Source organism: Jaculus jaculus, chromosome 4, assembly GCF_020740685.1.
Source record: "Jaculus jaculus isolate mJacJac1 chromosome 4, mJacJac1.mat.Y.cur, whole genome shotgun sequence".
Lineage (NCBI taxonomy): Eukaryota > Metazoa > Chordata > Mammalia > Rodentia > Dipodidae > Jaculus > Jaculus jaculus.
In genome coordinates, this window is record NC_059105.1 from 18,580,653 (window position 1) to 18,603,186 (window position 22,534).

General features: G+C 40.3%; 1 protein-coding gene across 2 annotated transcripts in view; it reads left to right on the forward strand.

The window, feature by feature from the left end:
- Window positions 1-22,534, forward strand: part of Dis3l2 (DIS3 like 3'-5' exoribonuclease 2) — a 428,102-nt gene that overhangs the window by 51,306 nt on the left and 354,262 nt on the right. The gene's annotated exons all lie outside the window — the stretch shown is intronic.

The following is a 22,534-nucleotide window of genomic DNA, read 5'->3' on the forward strand; positions in this document are numbered from 1 at the left end:
TTTATTATTATTATTTTTTATTTATTAGAGAGAGAAAGAAGCAGATAGAGAATGGGTGTACCCACAAGGCCTTTAGCCACTACAGATGAACTCCAGATACCTGCACCACCTTAGCTGCCAAGCCATCTCTCCAGCCCTATTTATTATTTTTAATTGATAAAAATATGTTTGTGGTATACAGTATAATATTTTGATATATGCATACCTTGTAGAATGACTGAATCAAGCTAATTAACATATCCACTACCCTAGATACTTACTTTCTTTTGATGAGAACACTTGAAATCTCTCAGCATTCTTCAAGTGTACAATATGTCATTATGAATATATAATAGATCTTTTGAACTTACTCCTCTGACCACTATCTCTCCAGTACTTCCCATTCCTCTTAGTCCTTAGCAACCATGATTTAAGTGTACTGTACTTCGATGAATTCAACTTTGTTAAAATTCCAAGTGTGAGATCAAATGGTAATTGTCTTTCTGTGGGTGGTTTATTTCACTTAGCACCATTTCCTCTGGGTTCATCCATGTTACCACAAATGACAGGGTTCCCTTATTTTTTTTTTTATTGATTTTTTTTAAAAACAAAAAGGTTGCTGGGCGTGGTGGCGCACGCATTTAATCCCAGCACTCGGGAGGCAGAGGTAGGAGGATTGCCGTGAGTTCGAGGCCACCCTGAGACTTCATAGTGAATTAGAGGTCAGCCTGGGCCAGCGTGAGACCCTACCTCAAAAAAGCAAAAACAAACCACCACCAACAAAACCCCCAATAAGGTTGTACTCTGAGACCCCCTGTTCCCTGTCCCAGTTCTAAGGGTCTTTGGTGGGGTTATTGGTGTTCATTGCTATAGGGACCAAGAGGCCTCAGTCAGTCTCTGCTGGGGGTGGAATATGGTGCCGCAAGCTATTCCCACCCACATTGAGGCTCTTAAATTCTTCCTTCCTCCCCTTTTCCACAATAGGGTTCACTTATTTTTAAGCTCACATCTATTCCATTATCTGTATCTACATCATTTATATCTGTATCTATACCTATATCTCTATTATCTTTTCTTTAGTCATTTCTTTACTGATGGATATTTAGGTTAATTCCATTTCTTGGAAATGATGTATTGAACATGGGCGTGTAGGCAGTTTATATGTACTAATTTCATTTTCTTTGGATAGATATGAACAAATGGAATTGCTAAGTTTGAAAAATTTTGAGAGTCCTCCATACTATTTCCTGTATGCTTGTTTTTCATCCTTTTTAAAAATTTTTTATTAGCATTTTCCATGATTATAAAAAAAATCCCGTGTTAGTCCCCCCCCCACTTTCTACTTGTATGCTTTTAATAATTAACATTTCTTCTACCTGTACATTAGGGGTTTGTTTTCTCTATATCCTTACAAACATCTGCTTTAGTCTTTTTGATTATAACTGTAAGATGATTTCTAATGGTAGTCTTAATGTGCAGTTCCTTGATTAGTAATGTTGAACAGTTCTTCATACATCAGCCATCCATCTATGACTTTTTTTGAGAAATGCCTATTGAGATCTCTCTGCTCATTTAAAATCAGGTTCTCTGGTTGTTATTGGGTTGTTTGAGGTTTGTATATCTTTTAGATACTAATACCTTAGCAGATGAATGGTATGTCCTCCAACTCTAGAGGTGTCTCTTCACTATGAAGTATGTCCTTTGTTGTATAGAGGTTGTTAGTTTGATGTATTTCCATTAGTTTTAATTTAATTTAATTAATTTATTTATTTTTTCTGAGGTAGGGCCTCACTATAGTCCAGGTTGACTTGGAATTCACTATGGAGTCTCAGGGTAGCCTTGAACTCATGGTGATCCTCCTACCTCTGCCTCCTGAGTGCTGGGATTAAAGGTGTGTGCCACCACGCCTGGATAATTTTAATTTTTGCTTTTGTTTTCTATGCTTGTTGGCTCATATCAGTTTCAGGTTGTTTACATTTTTAATGCATTTTGAGTTTAGTTCACTGTTGAATTTATTTTTACATATGATGTGAGATGAGAGTCCTAACTGCATTCTTTTTCTAAATTTTTAGTTATTTGAGAGAAAGGGAGGGGAAGATTATATATACAGAGGATGGGTATATCAGGGCCTCTAGCCACTGCAAACAAACTCCAGATGCATGCACTACCTTGTGCATTTGACTTTACATGAGTACTAGGGAATTGAACCTGGGTTGTTAGGCTTTGTAGGCAAGCATCTTAACTACTGAGCCATCTCTCCAGCCCCCTAACTTCATTCTTACACATGTGGATCATCTAGTTTTGCCAGTACCATTTATTGAAGACTTTTTTACCCCCCTGTTGTATGTTCTTGGCACCTACATTGAAGACCCATTGATCAAAAGTATCTTTATTTGTTTCTTTATTCTATTTCATTGGTCTTTGTATTTCTGTGGTAGCATTATGCAGTTTTGGTTACTATGACTTTGCGGTGTTCTTTTTGTTTGTTTGTTTGTTTTTGAGGCAGGGTCTTCCTGTAGTCCAGGCTGACCTGGGACTCACTTTGTAGTTCCAGGCTGGCCTTGAACTTACAGCGATCCTCCTACCTCTGACTCATGAATGCTAGGCGCAGTATACTTTTAATTTTAATTAAATTAAATTAATTAATTTTTTAGACAGACAGACAGACACACACACACACAGAGAAAATGAATTGGCCCACTAGGGCCTCAGCCCTTGCAGTGAAACTCCAGACTCTTGTACCACCTCTTGGACATATGCAACCTTGTTTAGGTGGGCTCTGGAGAGTGGAACATGGGTCCTTAGGCTTCACAGGCAAGCACCTAAACTGCTATGCTATCTCTTCAGCCCCACAGTATAATTTTAAACCAGCAAGTTTGATACTTTTGACTTTATTCTATTTGCTGAAGAATGCTTTAGCTATTTGGAATCTTTGTGGTTCCATGTGAATTTTGATTTTTTCCTCTATTGATGAAATTGTTTATTGCATTGAAATTTTGATGCAGATTGCATTGAATCTATAGATTACATTGAATAGTGAGTACATTTTAGCAATATTAATTCTTTAGCCTATGAAATAGGATATTTTTGCTGGGTGTGGTGGCGCATGCCTTTAATCCCAGCACTCGGGAAGTAGAGGTAGGAGGATTGCCATGAGTTCGAGGCCACCCTGAGACTACATAGTAAATTCCAGGTCAGCCTGAGCTAGAGTAAGACCCTACCTTGAAAAAAAAGCAAAACAAACAAACAAAAATAGGATATTTTACACTTACTTGTATGTGTATTTACACTTATTTATGTTTGTTGTATTTTTATCTTGTCTACGCAGAGTAAACATGATTTTATTTTACCGTTCACAAAGGAGACTTGAAATAAATGATGTAAGTTTAACATAATACACTCCCATTTGTTATGTAGTTTTAAAATTGTTTTAATTTAAATCATACAATTACTATTTTTTTCCTTTTTTTTTTTTTTTTGTTAAGTAGAAACTTTGGACACATCATGTGTTGGTACCATCATTTTCCTCCTCCCTGTTCCCATTCCATTGAGGACCCACCTTAGTGGAATTTCTGGTATTCACCGTGGTGTTGTGGGTTATGAGTTCTGATAACAGTCGGTCATTGTAAAGGTAGGGCAGTGCTTCTGCATATGTCCTCCCAGTTTTTTGGCTCTTACAGTCTTTTTGCTCCCTCTTTTGCAAAATTTCCTGGGCTGTGGTTGGTGTGTTTTAAGTCTGCTTTAGTGTTGAGCTGTCAGTAGCTTCTGGATTTCTGCTTTAATATGTTTTGAGTATCCTCGGTGTCTGTCTCCATCACTCTGGCACTGATTGTTAGGCTTGCCATGGAAGCAGCACTCTTGTTCATCTCACCATTTCCTCTGTAGTTTTATCTGGGCTCTCAATGATGTGTGAGGGGTGGTTTATCTCTTTGGTTCTTGCTGCCTTCTGTTCCCAGAGAACAGGCTTTCCCTGTGTCTGCCTGCCCCTAGTAAACAGGCTTCCCTGCCTATATTTTTATCTTTTTCTAAAAAAATTTCATTTTATTTATTTATTTATTTATTTATTTGAGAGAGAGAGAGTGAGAATGAATGAATGAATGAATGAATGAGAATGGGTGCTTTAGGGCCTCCAGCTGCTGCAAATGGACTTCAGACACATGTGCCATGTTGTGCATCTGACTTACGTGGGTCCTGGGTAATTGAACCTGGGGCCTTTGTCTTTGCAGGCGAGCACCCTAACTGCTAAGCCATCTTTCCAGTATTTATTTTTATTTTTTCTCAATTTTTATTAACATTTTCCATGATTATAAAAAATATCCCATGGTAATACCCTCCCCCCCTGCACTTTCCCCTTTGAAATTCCATTCTCCATCATATCCCCTCCTCATCTCAATCATTTTACTTACATATACACATTACCAACCTATTAAGTACCCTCCTCCCTTCCTTTCTCTTCCCTTTATATCTCCTTTTTAACTTACTGGCCTCTGCTACTGAGTTTTTTCCTTCTCACGCAGAAGCCTAATCATCTGTAGCTAGGATCCACATATGAGGGAGAACATGTGGCGCTTGGCTTTCTGGGCCAGGGTTACCTCACTTAGTATAATCCTTTCCAGATCCATCCATTTTTTTCTGCAAATTTAATAACTTCATTTTTCTTTACTGCTGAGTAGAACTCCATTATATAAATGTGCCACATCTTCATTATCCACTCATCAGTTGAGGAACATCTAGGCTGGTTCCATTTCCCAGCTATTATAAATTGAGCAGCAATAACCAGGGTTGAGCACGTACTTCTAAGGAAATGAGCAGTCCTTAGGATATATGCCTAGGAGTGCTATAGCTGGGTCATATGGTAGATCAATCTTTGAACCTCCACACTGATTTCCTCAATGCCAGCCCTGTATTTTTATCTTATTTTTATTTATTTGTTTATTTGAGAGTGACAGAGAGTGAGAGAGAAAGAGGCCGATAGAGAGGGAGCACACACTAGGGCTTCTAGCCATTGCAAATAAACTCCAGACATGTGCACCCCCTTGTGCATCTGTCTAATGTGGGTCCTGGGGAATCGAGCCTCGAACTGGGATCCTTAGGCTTCACAGGCAAGCGCTTAACTGCTAAGCCATCTCTCTAGCCTTTATTTTTATTTTTTTATAGCTTTATTTTTATTTATGAAGGTGGGGCTGGGGAGTGGATATGCCAGGGCCTCCAGCCACTGCAAACAAACTCCAGACGCATACGCCATCATGTGCATCTGGCTTATCTGTAGTAGGGAATTGCAGGCAAGCATCCTAACTGCTAAGCCATCTCTCCAGCCCTGTATTTTTTTATCTTAAATATAGCTAGGTTAATTTATTTCTTTTTGTTTGTATGTGTATATATGTATGTGTGTGTATATATACATGTGTAGGTGTAAATGTGTGTGTGTGTATGTGTATGTGTGTGTGTGGCTTGCATGCGTGTATGTGTATGTTTAAGTTAGAGGCTGATGTCAGATGTTGTCCCAATTACTCTCCAAGTTATTTTTAAAAAATATTTTTATTTTTATTTATTTATTTGAGAGACCAAAAGAGGCAGGTAGAGAGAGAGAGAATGGGTGCAGCAGGGCATCTAGCCACTGCAATCAAATTCCTGACTCATGAACCCCCTTGTGTATCTTTACTTACGTTGGTCATGGGGAATTGAACTTGGGTCCTATGACTTTGCAGGCAAGTGCCTTGACTGCTAAGCCATCCCTCCAGCCCACTAAGATATTTTTTAAAATACTTATTTATTTGAGAGAGAGAGAGAGAGAGAGAAAGAGAGAGAGAAAGACAGAGAGAGAGAAAATGGGCACACCAGGGCCTCTAGCCACTGCAAACAAACTCCAGACAACATGTGCCACCTTGTGCATCTGGCTTATGTGGGTCCTGGGAAATTGAACCTGGGTCCTTAGGCTTTGTAGCAAGCACCTTAACCTTAAGCCATGTCTCTAGCCTCCAAGTTATTTTTTTTGAGACAGGGTCTTTCAGTGAACCCGAGCTCATCAATTCAGCTCGACTAGCCAGTTAGCAAGCCCCAGGGATCCTACTGTCTCTGACTCTCCAGCATTAGTATTGTAGGCGTGTGTCATTCATTTTGCCAGGCTTAGGATCACTTGTTTCTTTAAAAAAAATTAATTTATTTACGTGTGTGTGTGTGTGTATGTATGTATGTGTGTGTGTTTTTGTATGCGTGCACAAGTGTGCATGTATATGTATGTGCTTGCCAAGGTTTCTGTAAATGAATGCCCATCTAGCTTTATGTGGTGGCTGGGGAATTGAACCCTGGGCTGGCAGGCTTTGCAAAAAAAGTCTTTAACTGCTGAGTTATCTCCTCAGCTCCAGGGTTATTTGTTTCTATGTGCATTGCATTTCAGTCCATCTCCACCACTCTTGTTTATTTTTATTTATCTTACTGAAGTATGACTTAACTACATGAAATAATCCATGAAATAATCTTGGTGCTTACATTCATTTCTGAAGTTCCAATGTGAGTTCTATTGAGCTTGAAGAGCTCCTCTGTCATTCAGAAACAAACAAACAAAGAAGTCTTGCTGCCATTCAAAGTATTGTCTCCCTGTATGTTGTATGTCATTTCCCTTGCTTTAGATTTTCTTTGTATTACTGGTTTGGTGGTTTACATGTGAAATGCCCCTCATAACCTCATGTGTTTATGATTAAGCCTCATACTTAATTCCCAGCTGGTGGAGCTTTAGGGAGGTAGAGCCTTGCTGGAGGAGGTATGTCACTGGGAGCTGGCCTTAAGGTCTTTCTTTTGTTTTTTGAAGTAGGTCTCACTCTAGCCCAGGCTGACCTGGAATTCATTATGTAGTCTCATGCTGGCCTCAAACTCATAACAGTCCTCCTACATCTGCTTCCCAAGTGCTGGGATTAAAGGCATGTGCCACCACGCCCTACTTAAGGTCTTTTAGTCTAGCCAGATTGGGAGTTCATAGTTCAGCTCACTAGCTCTACTACCTCCTTGTTGATATATGATGACCTGTCCAGCTTCTTCCTTGTATTATGCTTTCCTTGCTGTGATTACACTTCTCCTTGACAGTATAAGCCAGAATTAACCTTTCATACACTGCTTCTGGTTGGGTGTTTTTTGTCAATATAGAGAAGGTAACTGTTATAGAAAATTAGAACCAGGAGTGGTTGTTGCTATAGTGAACTTGATTATGTGGTTTTGGTCTTTTTGAACTAGTTTATGGAGGGATATGGAAGAATTTGGAACTCTGGATTAGAGAACCCTTTCAGTGCTGTAAGCAGAACTCTTCTGGTTAGAGTTTGAAAGACTGCAATGTATACAGAAAGGACTGTGGAGGCTCAGCTTATTAGGCTTCAGAGGGGAAAAACCGACTTTATCAGGAACTGGGCTAGTGGCAGTTCATGTGATTTTGTAGCTACATTCTTCATGTGTCCTGAGAACTTGAGCAAAATTCAGTTTAAATACAGAGCAGAGGATATGAAAAGTATAGAGTTTGGCATGGGAACAATATGAGCAGATTCAGATCCTGGGCACACAAACTGTGGCTTGCTTCAGCTGCAGTTGTTTAAGAGCTCACCATTGAGGGTGGACCAACTGCTCTGCATTGGGACAATAGGAGGAGTGTTGAGGGGTCCTTAAGGAAGAATGCTGAAGGAGTTTCTTGCTCCTCAAAGTCATCTTTATTCCCCTGGGTTAACAAATTTGGCAGCCCAACTAGTACTGGTTTTGGAATCATAAAGATGCTGGAAAGAGGGTCATGAAGTACACATGGTTATGGAGATGGGGCGCTGTGAAGCAGAGTTGAAGTCCCTACATGGAGGCCTTGGGGAGGGCCACTGTAGGGAGCTGTAAAGATGAATAGTGGTTTGCAGTGAAGATCCCAGTTTGAAGCTGCCAAAATTATGAGCCAGCTTCCAAGGAAAGCTGCTGGCTCAGGTGGATTTTGCCCGGGAAGCAAGCAGCACAGATAGAGAGGTGTGGTTTCCCGAGTCTTTTGGAGTCCAGAGGATTTCATCAGGAGTCGTAGTTGCCAGACATGCAGCTGCAGGATTTGACACTTTCCCTGTTGGTTTTCGATTTTGCATTGGTCCAATATTCCCTTATGCCCCCCTTCTTTTTTGGTGTGTAAACTCAGTGCCATTACATATTGGAAGCATGTAGCTTGTGTTTTGATTTTATGGGGATCACCGTTAAGATACTGTTTTGAATCTCAAATAAGACTGGACTTTTGAACAGTATTGGGACTATAAAGACTATGGGGACTTTTAAAGTTGACCTGAATGCATTTTACATCATAAGATGGCTGTCAAGTCTGTGGGGCCCAGGAGCAAAATGTGGTGGTTTGAATGTGAAATGTCTCCTATCTCCTCATGCATTGCTGAATAAGCCTCCTACTTGATCCCCCAGTTGAAGATTGTGGGAGATGGAGCCTCAAGAAGGTGTTTCATGGTTGAGGGGGGGCGGGTCTTGAGGTTTATTAGTTCAGCCCAATTGGGTGTTCATAGCTTAGCTCATGTTTCTACTTCCTTGCTGATAGGTGATGATGTGAGCAGCTTTCTGTTCGTGCCATACTTTTCCCACTATGAAGAAACATCCCTCAGAAAAGATAGGCTGAAATAAACCCTTTCTTTTAATAAACTGCTCCTGTTAAGTATTTTGTCTCAGCAATAAGAAGGTAATTGCTTCAGTTGGTTTTTAGTAGTTTGTTTTTGATGAATCCTTGATGCGATTTTCATTTTTGAGAATTATTGAGCTTCTTGAATATGTATGGTTAACCTGTAGCCACTATTTCTTTAATTTTGGGCACTTTTCTTTCCTATCTCTTAGAACTTCAATTATTCTTATATTTGACCTTTTTGATATTATACTCTGGAGTCCACAATGCTTAGCTCATCTTTTTTGTTTAATTTTCTTTCTGTGCTTTTTCAGCGTATATAATTCCTTTGCCAGTAGTTTTCTTTTTTTTTTAACAATGTATTTATTTACTTATTTGTAAGGAGACAGAGAGAGAGAGAGAGAGAGAGAGAGAGAGAGAGAGAGAGAGAGAGGGGTAGAGAAAGAGAGAATGGGTACACTAGGGCCTCTTACCACTGTAATGAACTCTATATGCATGTGTCACTTTGAACAACTTTATGTGGGTAGTAAGGACTTGAACCCAGGCTGGCAGGCTTTGTAAGCAATCATCTTTAACCACTGAGACATTTCCCTAGCCCTGTTTTTATTTTAAAATTTTTTTTTATCTGGGGCTGGAAAGGTGGCTTAGCAGTTGGAGGTGCTTGCTTGTAAAGCCTGATAGCCCAGGTTCAGTTGTCCACTGTCCATATAAAGCCCGACACACAAATGGGAACATGTGTCTAGCTCATTTGCAGAGATAGGAGGTCTGGGGTGCCTCCCACCCCTCTCTCAAATAAATAAATACATAAATATATTAAACAATGTTGTTGAACAGAGATGCAAAGAAAACGAGGAATGCGATAATGAGCACACCAGGACCTCTTGCCACTGAAAATAAACTCCAAATGCATGTGTCACTTTGTACATCTGACTTGGTGTGGGTACTGATTGAACCTGGGCTATCAGATCTTTGTAAGCAAGCACCTTTAACCACTGAGTCATTTCTTCAACCCTAACATTTAAAAAAAAAATTTTATTCAATTTTTATTTATTCATTTGAGAGAGATAGAGACAGAGAGAGAGAGAGAGAGAGAGAGAGAGAGAGAGAGAGAAAGAGGCAAGAAGAGAGAGAGAGAGAATGGGTGTGTCAGGGCCTCTAGCCACTGCAAATGAACTCCAGACGCATGTGCCCCCTTGTGCATCTGGCTAACATGGGTGCTGGGGAATTGAGCCTCGAACTGAGGTCCTCAGGCTTCACAGGCAAGTGCTTAACTGCTAAGCCATCTCTCCAGCCCCAACCCTAACATTTTAAAACTTATTTTTATTTCCTTTTCTTTCTTTCCTTTTTTTTTTTTTTTTTGTTTTTTTGAGGGGTCTCATTCTAGCCCAGGCATGAACCAGACACAGTGCTGCACACCTAAATACTCAGCACCGAGGAAGTAGAGGCAGGAGGATCAGGTCAAGTCATCCTTAGCAAAATAGAGAATTTGAAGCCAATCTGGGCTACATGAAAGAGAAGAAGAAAATACAAATTGTGAGCCATTCTAAATGGGAAAAAATAGGACATTCTTATCTAAAAATAACCCAGAAGTTATAGTTATCAGACAAGGACATTAAATACATTGTGATTGAACTAAAAGTTAAGTTAGTTGAAATAGCTAAAGAGATAAGAAATCTTAATAAGGAAAATAAAATGGGTATTTTATGGGCTGGGGATATGACTCAATGTTAAAAATACTTGCTGTGCAATCGTGAACCTGAGTTCAATCCCCAACACCTATGTAAAAAGCTGGGCATGGCTAAAAATGTCTGTAACCCTAACACTGAGGTGGGCAGAGACAGGAGGATTTCTGGGGTTCCTTGGTTAGGCAGCTATGGCCCCCACGGGGTGCATGCGTCTTTATACACCATGCAGTCACATACATATACCACATACTATATGTGTGCCAAAATAAATGAATTTTAAATGGGAATTTTAAAATTTGTTTATATGCTATCTAAAATAAAAGATTTAAGAGATAATCTTACTAGCAAACTATTAAAATAATAAAAAACCCTCAAAGTATCATGTGTGTTTTAGATAAAATGGGAGTTGAAGAAGAGATTAGTGGTTGAGAGACCTGTTAAGTTTCTGTCTTTATGCTACACTTTTGGATTCACCCGAATTCAGACAGTTGTGATCAAGCTGAACAGGAAGGAATCTATTTAGGGACACTGTGAAATTAGAATAGACAGGATTTGCTAATAGGGCATTAATGAAGGGGAAACAATGAGAAGGACTACTGTTTGCTGCCCAGAGATGATAATGATGTCAGTAATCTGGATGCAGCACACAGGTGGAAAATTTAATTTGGGGGAAGAATAATAAGTTGAATTAGAAACATGTTACATCCAAATGCCTGCCAATATTACTCATCAGGAAGTTGGAAAGTTAAAGAAGAGCTTTGGACAGCAGGGCTAATGATGTAAATTTAACTCTTTAACAGTGACGTGAAATGAGTCTTAAGAATAGAACCTTATAAATGGCATGAGCTAAAGTAAGTGAAGGAAAAGGAGTCTGTAGGAATCTGAGCATTGCAGTGGCAGACTAAAGAACCAAGAGATTGATGTTTACTGAAGACCAAGGGCAAAGCTTGTTGTGAAAGGGTATCCTGCACACATATGAAAAATTCCAATAAACACACAACACCCAGAACTTGAATATATGCTAGTATTTAAGTAACAAGGATCTTGAAAACTGAAATGACAATTTTTCTTTCCTACTAATAAAAGCAGATGAACATGAAAATCATGTTTCGATGAGAAATAAAAAGTGTGGTGCTGGTGAGATGGCTGAGTGGTTAAGGCACTTGCTTGCAAAGCCAAAGGACCTCGGTTCAATTTCCCAGGACCCACATAAGCCAGATAGATGTACAAGGTGGCACATGCATCTGGAGTTTGTTTGCAGTGGCTGGAAGCCCTGGCATGCCCATTCTTTCTCTCTTTCTGCTTCTTTCATGGAAAGGAAGGGAGGAAGGAAGGAAAAGAGGAAGGAAGGAAGGAAGGAAGGAAGGAAGGAAGGAAGGAAGGAAGGAAGGGTGTCATGGTGGGAAGTAGAAGTTGTTAGTCTAGACCACATTGTTAGGGATGGGAATGAGAAAAATGGAATGATAGCTGGTGGTCTGATGTAGGCAGAAGGAGAGTATGGCTAGGCTGTTACTTTAGGTCAGTGTTGTTGGGAAGGCAGTTATAGAGAGAATAATGGACATGGTAATATTCCAGAGGACATAGATGAAGAACAAACTGAAGAGATTAGGCTTAACTATTCAGGCACATTTTTGCTTGTAATACAGGAAAGAAAGATAAGTACAGGTATGGAGACTTTCTGGCAGGGAGAGAAATCAGTTTTTTTATAAAACGTTTTTATTGACAGTTTTCATATATGTACATAATGTATGTATTTATTTATTTATTTTGTTTTTCAAGGTAGGGTCTCACTCTAGGCCAGGCTGACCTGGAATTCACTCTGTAGTCTCAGGGTGGCCTCAAACTCACGGTGATCCTCCTACCTCCGCCTCCTGAGTGCTGGGATTAAAGGCATGCACCACCACACCCAGCAATCATGTATTTTTATCATAATCTTCTCTAAGTACCTTTTGTTCCCTCTTCCCATCCCTGTCCCACTGAACCCTGTCTTTCCATGTAATCTCTCTTCTACTTTGGGTGTGTATGTGTGTGTGTGTGTGTGTGTGTGTGTGTGTGTGTGTGTGTGTGTGTATGCATGTGTGCATATGCATGCTCTCCTTACCATCCATGTTTACATGTTGATGAACTCCATTATATTCAGGTCTTGTGCAAGTAACAACTGCTATTATGAGGTCATGAATGCAATGGCCACTTTGTGTCCAGAAGACAGTGTTCCAAATCATTCCTTCTTATCCTTTGAATCTTAATTCTTTCTGTCACCTCTTCCACAGTGTTCTTTGAGTCTTAAAGGGTTGATGTAGATGTCTTATTTAGTGCTGAACACTCAACAGTCAATGTTTCTCAGCAGTTGGATGAGTTTTGAGTCTCTCAAAACCTCTACCATCTGCAAGAAGAAACTTCTTTGACCAAAAGGGAGAGAGCACCATTAATTTATGAATATAAGCATAAATATTTAGAGGCAATTTGATGAGCACAAAATATCTGTTTAGCCATATAATAGTAGTACCTCCTGCACCACCCATGATCTATCACTTTCCTAGCCATATACTTTTTTTGACTTTGACTAAATTTTTAGTACAAACCACGAATTACCCCCCAGGAGTGGGAGAGGGCCTCAAATCCAATCTGAGAACAGTTGGTTATCCCTACATCAGTCATGCTACTATTGTACCAGTGGACACATCTTGTCTGGTTATGTGTATTTATAAATGTATAAAAATTATAAATGTATAAAAGATAATAAATTATAAATTTAATTATCAAAGATATCAAAGATAATAAATTTATAATTCAGGTGTTTGGCAGAAGCAATTTCAAATCATATTTGGAATATGATAGCATTACCTTAGGCTTGTAATTCTTACTATAAAACTATATAAATATGTTCAATCCATACTAAAAATTAGGTAAAACATAATCAAGTAACATGAACAAAATCAGGTAGGGATAGCAGCAGTTAGTAGATCTAATTGACAGTCTGGAATTGAATCTGAAGAAATGGTGCATGAGAATAAAGACTGAATACAAATGTTTCATACTTCATAATTTTTCAGCTGCATTACTCACTCTTTGAAATTGTTCAAAAGACATGGCTAGTGGCTCCCATATTAGACATACATGGTACAAACATGCAAAATTTCCACTGTTGCAGAAAGAGCTGAATCATAGATATTTAGAAAACTCTTGAGAGACTGGGATGTAGCTTAATGGTACAGTACTTGCATGGCATGCATAATAGTTTGGTTGGTAGCCATGGTTTTTTAGCTTTTAAGATATCCTGTTCTAAGCTCTTCTGGTTTTAAGAACTTCCATTGAAAAACCTAAGGTAATTCTGATGGGTTTACCTCTGTATGTAATGAGCTGTTTTTCTTTTGCAGCTTTAGGTGCACTGTCTCTGTTTAGTGTTTTGATTATTATGTTATGTAGGGCCTCTCTTCTCTAGTGCTGTCTATTTGGTGGTCTGTGTACCTCCTGTACCTGCATTGGTCTCTCTTTGGTAAGAGGAAATTTTTCTTTAAGATATTTTCTATGCACTTGGCTTTTATTTCTTCCTCTTCCTGAATGCCTATGATCTGATTATTTGGTCATTTTAAGGTGTCCCAAAGTTCCCTCATGTTCTGTTTGCACATTTCTTTGAACTTGACAGTTTTTTTTGGAGTCCCTATCCAATTCCTCTATCTTGTCCTTGAGTTCTGAAATTCTGTCCTTTGTGTGTTCTATTCTGTTGTGAACCTTTTAAGAGGGTTATTGCATTTCTGTTTTCTGTTATGTTTTTCTTCAGCATTTCTATCTCTTGCTTGAATTCCATTAACATTTGGATATGTTCTCATTGAGTTTGTTCCATCGGCTCATGAGCTCTTTATTTGTTGATTCTCCTTAAATTTCTCTAGCCTTCTGTTGATCTCTTTATTTTATTTTATTTTATTTTTTTTTTATTAGTTTTGTACTCAGTGAATACAGACAAGGTGGTACCATTGTTAGGCTCATGCATGTCCTACCCCTCCCCCTAGCCCTTCCTTGTTGAGGTATATGGGTTATGCATTGTAGAGTTAGCCCACAGTTATGGGTAGGAGAAGTGTCTCTGTGTATCATGACCCAATGTGTTCCCCTGTTCCACAAAATTTCCCTGAGCTATGTTGGGTTCATTTTTGGTCTGCTTCAGTGATGAGGTGTTGGGGACCTTTGGGTCTCTGGATATCTGATTTGGTAGGAGTTGATTGTTTTCTGTGTTGATCTTCTTCACCCTTGTGCTGGTACCCAGTTCACCAAGAAAACAGCACCCTTGCTTGTTTTGCCAATTATTCTTAGTTTCAGCTGGGGCCCTTTTGAGGTATGATGGGGTGGCTCTCTCCTTAGGATCTGCGTCTATCTGAAAAAGAGAAGCAGATTCTCCAACAGAGAGTAAAGTTAGTACCAGACAGATGGGATAACCCTTATTTTTTTTTTTATAGAGAATTTAATAGATGTAGGCCCTCTTGTAGCCCACGATTGTTGGTAGCTTGATAATGGAGAGTGGGCTCATGTTTGGATATGGTTCTGACTTGTTTCCCAACTCCAGCTATGGGTCCCATTCCACTGAGGAGATCAGTTAGCCAAATCAAGAGCAGTTGGTTTCCCACCATGGCTGTGTGCCACTACTGCACTTGTGTGAGCATCACGGCAGGTTATTTGCTACTAAGTATGTTAGACCATGAGTTGTTGGACAGATATTGGTCATTTTCCCCCAGTTGCCCAAGTAGCACCTTCTGGCACTAGACACGCTGATTGTCTGGGGGCTGATTCTCTTCTAGCTTCCAGCCATGTTATTCCATTTTACGTGTCAACTGCCTATCGTGCCTTTAGCAGACCAAATAGTTGAACTTTCACTAGGCCCTTGAGGGAATACCTGAGCCAAAAGACACTGGAGAGGGTATGATGAAGACTGACCTTAATTTTCTATAGCTCCTCTCTCTCTCTCTTCTCTCTAACTCTTTTATATTAGTTATCTTTTTCTTCCTTTTCTTAGTGGGCACTGACCTGTAACTCCCAGTACCAGCATGTGGCTATCATCCACAGTGAGCTTTGATCAGAGAGACCTACAAGGTTTCCTAAAAAAAAAAGACAGATTTCCGTTGATCTCTTTTTGATTCAATTTCATTAAGCCGTCTATAGGATATTGTTTCCTGATTCTCTTTGGTTTCCTTCAGCCATCGATTAAATTGTTTTTATCGATTATCTTCCATTTCCTTCATCCATTCTTTGAGATCTTTTTATTACATTTCTTCCAATTCATTGAGCCATCCTTTGATTTGTAATTTGAATTATTTTTGCTGATTTTCTTCCATTTCTTTCAGCCATTCTCGGGGTTCCTGTTTGACTACTCTTTGTCCAGTTTCTTCCCATTCAGCCAGCCATTTGTTTATGGTCTCATTAAGTCTGTTTAAAATGTATATTGAAATTTCATTTTGGGAGAAAAGTAAGTTTTTTTTTTTTTTTTGAGGTAGGGTCTCACTCTAGCTTGGTCTGACCTAGAATTCACTATGTAGTCCCAGGCTGGCCTTGAATTCTGTAACAATCCTACTTCTGCCTCCCTTCCTAGTGCTGGAATTAAAAGTGTGCCCCACCACACCTGGCAGGGAATGGGGGAGGGCAAAGAATGGGTGTGCCAGGGCCTCTAGCTGCCGCAAACAGACTCCAGACACATTGTGCCACCTTGTGCATCTGACTCTTTGTAGGTACTGGGGAATCAAACTTGGGTTTTCAGTCTTTGTAGGCAAGCACCTTAACCACTGAGACATCTCTTCAGCCCCCAAGTAGACATTTTTATAGAATATTTTATACTCTAATTCCCTTCCCCCTTTATAGCTGGAGGTATTGGCTTTTTTACTTTTTGGTTTGGTGAGTTAAGTTCCATGGATTGTTCTTCTCCTAAAGTGTGTGCTTACAGATCTCTGCTCTGCTTTTCTTGTTTTTCGAACTAAAAACTCTGGCTCAGGCTGACCTGGAATTAACTATGTAGTCTCAGGGTGGCCTCGAACTCACAGTGATCCTCCTACCTCTGCCTCCCAAGTGCTGGGATTAAAGGTGTGCGCCACCACGCCTGGCCTTTTATTTTTTAGCCTGTCTTTGGCATAACTGTGTGGGTCAGTGTACTGAGTGGCTACCCTGTGATTGGTCAGGAGTTATTTTTAGATGCTTTGAAATATTGTGATGTATACCCTTTGTCAGTGGTTCTTCTGAGGCTTGGGCAGTGTATTTCAAAGTTCAGGTAGCTGACCTAGTCTGCACTGGGTTTTTCTTATGGAAGTTGCAAGGCCTGATATCCCTAAAGGGATGAGCAGTTCCTTGTGGCCTTTCCTTCTACCCTTCACATGTTTAGTCTTGTTTTAGCTTTGTGCATGCAATCTTCCTGGTCAGCAGGAAAACATGGTTTTCTTTTTTATTCCCTCTCCTCTCCTCCCTTTCTGTCCTTTTTGGTATTTATTTTATTTATTAAATAATATGTATGTGTGTGTATAAGCAGGTGCATGTATGTCTGTAGTTGGAGATCAGAGGACAGTCTTGAGTATTTTTCCTCAGGAATGCCATCTACTTTTTTTTTTTTTTTTCTTTAAGACATGGTCTTTCACTGGGCTGGAATCTGTTTAATTAGGCTGGACTATCTAACTGTTGAGACTAAGGGATCTCCCAGTGCTAAAATTACAAGGATGTTCTACCATGCCTGTATTTTTTATTTATTCATTTTTCCTTTTCAAGAAGAGATTTAAAATTTTTTTAAAAAGTTTTATTTATTTATTTGAGGGAGTCAGAGAGAGAGAGAGATTGAGAGAGAGAGAGAGAGAGACAGACAGACAGAATGGGCATGCCAGGGCCTCCAGCCACTGCAAATGAACTCCAGATGCATGTGCTACCTTGTGAATCTGGCTTACGTGAACCCTGGGGAATTGAACCTGGGTCCTTTGGCTTTGCAGGCCAATATCCTTTCCTTTCCCCTTTCACTTCTTTTTTTCTTTCCTTTTTCCCCTCCTTCCCTTCCCTTCTTCCCTTTTTCTTCCTCCCTCTCCTTCCCTCTTCCCTTCTCCCCTCCCCTCTTCCCCTTTCTTTCCCCCTTTCCTCTTCCTTTTTTGTATCATTGTCTCTAGTCAGGTAGACTTTTAGAAATTCACTCTAGCCCAGGTTGGCCTCAAACCTATAGTGATCCTATTACTTCAACCTCCCAAGTGCTAGGATTAAAGGTGAGTGCCACCATGCCTAGTTTTGGCCACTTTTTAGAATGATATTAAGTAGTGCCTTAATGTTATCTGTTGATTAGCATGTGTGTTTTGCTTTGATTTTTAATATTAATTATTTGTTTTTGTAATTTTAGTAAATTTTCTGTTTTCCCTCTTTATTATTCCATCAATTATTCCTCTTCACTTATCTTTCCAAGTTTTGCTTTTTATTGGCCTCCTAGCTTCTGAAGAGATTCAGCCATTCTCTCTCTAACCTTCCTGACTTTTTTTCCTTTTGTTTCCTTCACTGTATAAGTTCATAAATTCCAGCTGTTCCTGCTGCTCCTAGGGGTTGAGATTTAGCTAAACAAAGTGATAAGTCCCAAAATTTTGGGGACTCACTCTCTCTGGTTCTTCAAGTGTGGCATTGGCACCTGATTTTTCAAGGTTTGGTCCCTAGGTGCCTGGCTTCCCTGTCTCTACCCCCATATTTCCCATCAACTTGCATTTATTATAATCTGACTTTTCCTCCTAAATGGGGAGCATTTATTCAGAGGCTTGAGCTTTTGCCATGCCCTGTGCTTTGTGCTAGGTTTGGACAGTACAAAAGGTCTCCAGAGACCACTTCACTCACTCATATGCTTCCATTAGATGCACATTCTCCAGTCTAGTGCCTCTTCCCCATTCTTGCCGTGGTTACTTTTTTGTACCATGTAGGCTATCACTGTTCACCCCCAAACCAGTGAAAATTGTCAGAAAGTTCAACTATATCTATGGTGGGACCCCCTTCCTAGGAGCTAGTGGGCAACCAGGCAGTGTATCAGTTGCTCTCTTGTTGGAAATTGGTGAAGGCTGGAAATTGTCTTATAGTGTGTCAGCAGAGGAGTATTAAGAGTTTCTCCAGGGCTAATGTACCTTTACAAAAAAGTCATAAAGAAGAAAAGGTTCTCTTGTTTGCTCATCTTTTGCTTAGCATCTTGTATACACAGAACCTTCTGTTTTTCCTAGTGCCCTTGTTACCCAGAGGCGAGCTTTGATTCTTTGCCTAGCTGTCTGGCTTATTCTTGCCAGCTTTGTTGCTTGACTCCTCTGTTCTTTTTCCATTCTTTGTTGACCTGTTCTTAATGTGGTTTTTCTGAATAATCCTCTTTGACTTGTTCTCACTGCATGCACAGTTTATGGAACACACTCATCTGTTCATGTAAGGAGTGGTCTGTTCTCACTGCATGTGGAGTTCATGGAACACACTCATCTGTTCATGTAAGGAGTGGTGTTACAGTCAGGTTCACAATGCTGGCAGAAATCACCCAACCAAGAGCAGCTTTTAGGAAAAAATGGTTTATTTTGGCTTACAGACTCAAGGGAAAGCTCCATGATGGCAGGGGAAAACAATGACATGAGCAGAGGGTAGACGTTACCCCCTGCAACATAAGGTGGACAATAGCAACAGGAGAATATGCCAAACACTAGCAAGGAGGAACTGGCTATAACACCCATAAGCCCACCCCCCAAAATACACTGCCTCCAGGAGGTGTTAATTCCCAAATCTCCATCAGCTGGGAACCTAGCATTCAGAACACCTAAGTTTATGGGGGATACCTGATCAAACCACCATATTCTGCCCCTGGCTCTCATGAACTGATAACCATCCATGATGTAAAATGTAGTACATTCAGTTCAACTTTAAAAGTCCCCATAGTTGTTTTTTTTTTTTTTAATCAATCCTAATGATGTTCAAACATCCCCATCATCAAGGTCTTTTAACTGAGTCATACATAATACCAAAAATCCACCCCCCTCAAGCCCATAATGGCACAGAGTAAACATCCCCATTGCAAAAGATGGCATTGGGCATAGCAAAGAAATATTCAACCAATACAAGATTTAAAAGAACCAGGGCAAACTTTAACTTTAATAGGAGCGTTATGTGATTTTTTTCCTTGTCATAGTCCTACTAGTTTGTTTCAGTAGCCCCTTTTGAACAATTCCATCCATTCTTGAGCACTTTGGGCTGCTATCTTTATGCAAATGACTGGCTAATATCTCCCAGTAAGTAATGCTCCACTTTTCTAGTGTGTTGGATTAGTACATGTGAATGCATACAGTATCTCAAGTAGACTTTATCAGGGTGTAGAGATTGCTTAGTGGTTAAAGACCCTTGCTTCCAAGTAGAATTCATCGTGGGGACAATCCTGTGTCCCAGCCCCTAACTGGAAACCTACCCAGTTGCTATATGCTAGCTTTCCTTCAGCTCCTTGTGATTGCCAGGTGAGCCAGCCATAGCTGTGGGGTGCTGTGTCAATGGTTTCTTTTCAGTGCCTGTACAATTCCAATTCTGGTCTGTTCTTTTTTTTTGGTTTTCTGAGGTAGGGTCTCAGTCTAGTCCAGGCTGACCTGGAACTCACTATGTAGTCTCAGGGTGGTCTTGAATTCATGGCGATCCACCTACCTCTGCCTTCCAACTGCTGGGATTAAAGGTGTGTACCACCACACCTGGCTTGGCCTGTTCTTTTTAGCCCTTTTCTTTTGATTCACTCCTAAGGTGCAGCTGTTGGTCTCTATTACATTTAAATATTGAGTCATCTGCCAGGATGGTTTTTCCTTAAACAACTCTGGTCTGTTGTTCTTTTCTGCTTGTTCGTGCTTCAGAAACTCCCTATGTCTTTCAAAAAACCTGGCTGGCCTTCTAGACCTAACAAATTATTTTAATTTTCTTGACACTTCCTTCCTCCATATAGGCAGGACTCTAGCCAAGTAGAATTAATGTTGCACAAATCTGGTGTTTTGCTGTTTGCATTGTGAGTTTTGTTTCCTTTTGCCAAGTGCTTCCTTAAAATCTTCCCTGAAATTTTATCAGATTTCCTGACCTGAACATATTCTTTCTCTCTCATCATGTATACAGTTATCCATACCTTAAAAAGACCATGATGCTATCATTTCCCAGTGTGGATTGTTTAAATCTAATGACCTTTTATTCTTCATCATGCCCAGTATTGTGCCTTGCAGATGTATTTGTTGAATTAATGAGAGGATGAGTGTGTTTCTGGGTTAACTCTCAGTTAGCCTGCCCTCTCTCTGTGCCCTATCCACTTGCTGTTTCTGTGTTCCAATCTTTCTCTTTATAATAAATAAGTATATTTATTTAGGGTAGTACAATTAAGGAAGCACAGAACTAAAGAAAGATACCCACATGGCTTGAGAGTCCACATGGTGGGCCTGGACAAGCCATGGAAAAGACAGAAAAGAAAGTTCAAAGAACTCCTGCCATGTGGAGAAAGAGCCCATGTGGAAAGTAGGGGCTAGAGGCTAGGGACTCTCCCCTTGGCTTGGCCTGTCTGGGTCTGGACAGAGCCGAGGGGAAACTCACCTGCATGTGGAAGTTCAGAAGAGATCAGGCAGCGCAGAGCTTTCTTATTTGTTTTTGTTTTTTTGAGGTAGGGTTTCACTGTATTCCAGGCTGACCTGGAATTCACCATGTAATCACAGGGTGGCTTGAACTCATGGCAATCTCTACCTATGCCTCCCAAGTGCTGGGATTAAAGGTGTGCACCACCACATCTGGTTTTCTCTGTCTCTTTCAATATTTATTTATTTATTTGCAAGCAGAGAGAGAAGGAAGACAGAGATAATGGGCATGCCAGGGCCTTCAGCCGCTACAAATGAACTCCAGATGTGTGCACCACTTTGAGCATCTGGATTTGCGTGGGTACTGGGGAATCAAACTCAGGTCATTTGGCTTTGCAGGCAAGTGCCTTAATCGCTGAGCCATCTCTCCATCCCCTGTGAGTCCAGTCTCTCTTGCTACCTCCTTGTACTTGGATTAACTTTTTCATCGAATCACTTCACATATCACCACTGGCCCACTGTGTTCTTTTCTTTTCTTTTTGAGAGAGAGAGAGCGCACGTGCACCAGAGAAGGAGAGAGTGGGCATGCCAGGGCCTTCAGCCACTGTGAACCAACTCCAGATGCGTACACCCCCTTATGTGCATGTGTGACTCTGTGCGCTTGCATCACTGTGTGTCTGGCTTACATGGGACCTGGAGATTCGAACATGAGTTCTTAGGCTTTGCAGGCAAGCCCCTTAACCTCTAAGCCATCTCTCCAGCCTTGTCTTTATTCTTGTTGCGCTTCTTTTGAGTTGATAACATTTTCAGTTTGAAGAAAATGTTCATAGGGTTGGAGAGATGGCTTAGTGGTTAAAGTATTTGCCTGTAAAGTCAAAGGACCCAGGTTCGACTCCCCAGGCAGGGCCCACGTAAGCCAGAAGCACCGGGGGGGGGGGGGGCACATGCATCTGGAGTTCATTTGCAGTGGGCTAGAGGCCCTGGCACGCCCACTCTCTCTCTCTCTCTCTGCCTATTTCTCTCTCTCAAATAAATGAATAAAAATAAAATATTTTAAAAAAAGAAAATGTTCATCGCTTGGTGTGAGGGCAATTTGGAGCAAATGGAAGCTAGTGTTCAGCATGATATCTTGAGCCATTTTAGAGGAAAGCAGTTGCCCACTAGGATTTTGGAAATTTTCAAGTATATAGGCTTCTGGGCTGTGCCAACAGAAACTAGAAAGCAGAAGTTGTGGCTGTGTGTTTGTGATCCATATAGATGACTAGGGCCCAGCAGTGTGGCCTGGCTTCCTTAGGATCAGCTGCCCTAGCTTCTGGGCAGTCAGTCACCCAGTTTCATATGGTGACAGGTAAGAATAGGGAAATAGCTTTCTACTACACTTTCACACCTTCTTTAAAGTTTGTGAACCATCTAGGGTTTCCTATCTAGTTTTTGGAGTCAGGTTGTGGCAATGAATTAAATTTTATTAGTAAATTCTAAATATTCTACTTACTTGCTTTTATAGAGGTATACTGCTTGTCTAAGGCTAAACTTAGTAAATGGCACATCTTGAGCCTTTATTTAGTACCTGTTCATTACAACTATTAGATTCCAGATCACTTTACCATCTTTACATTGTCTCTTATTTTTGTGCATTTCACAGGCTGCATAGAGTATCCTAGTTTCTTATTTTCCACCTCATTGCCCCGTTAATGGGGATTTTTTTTTTT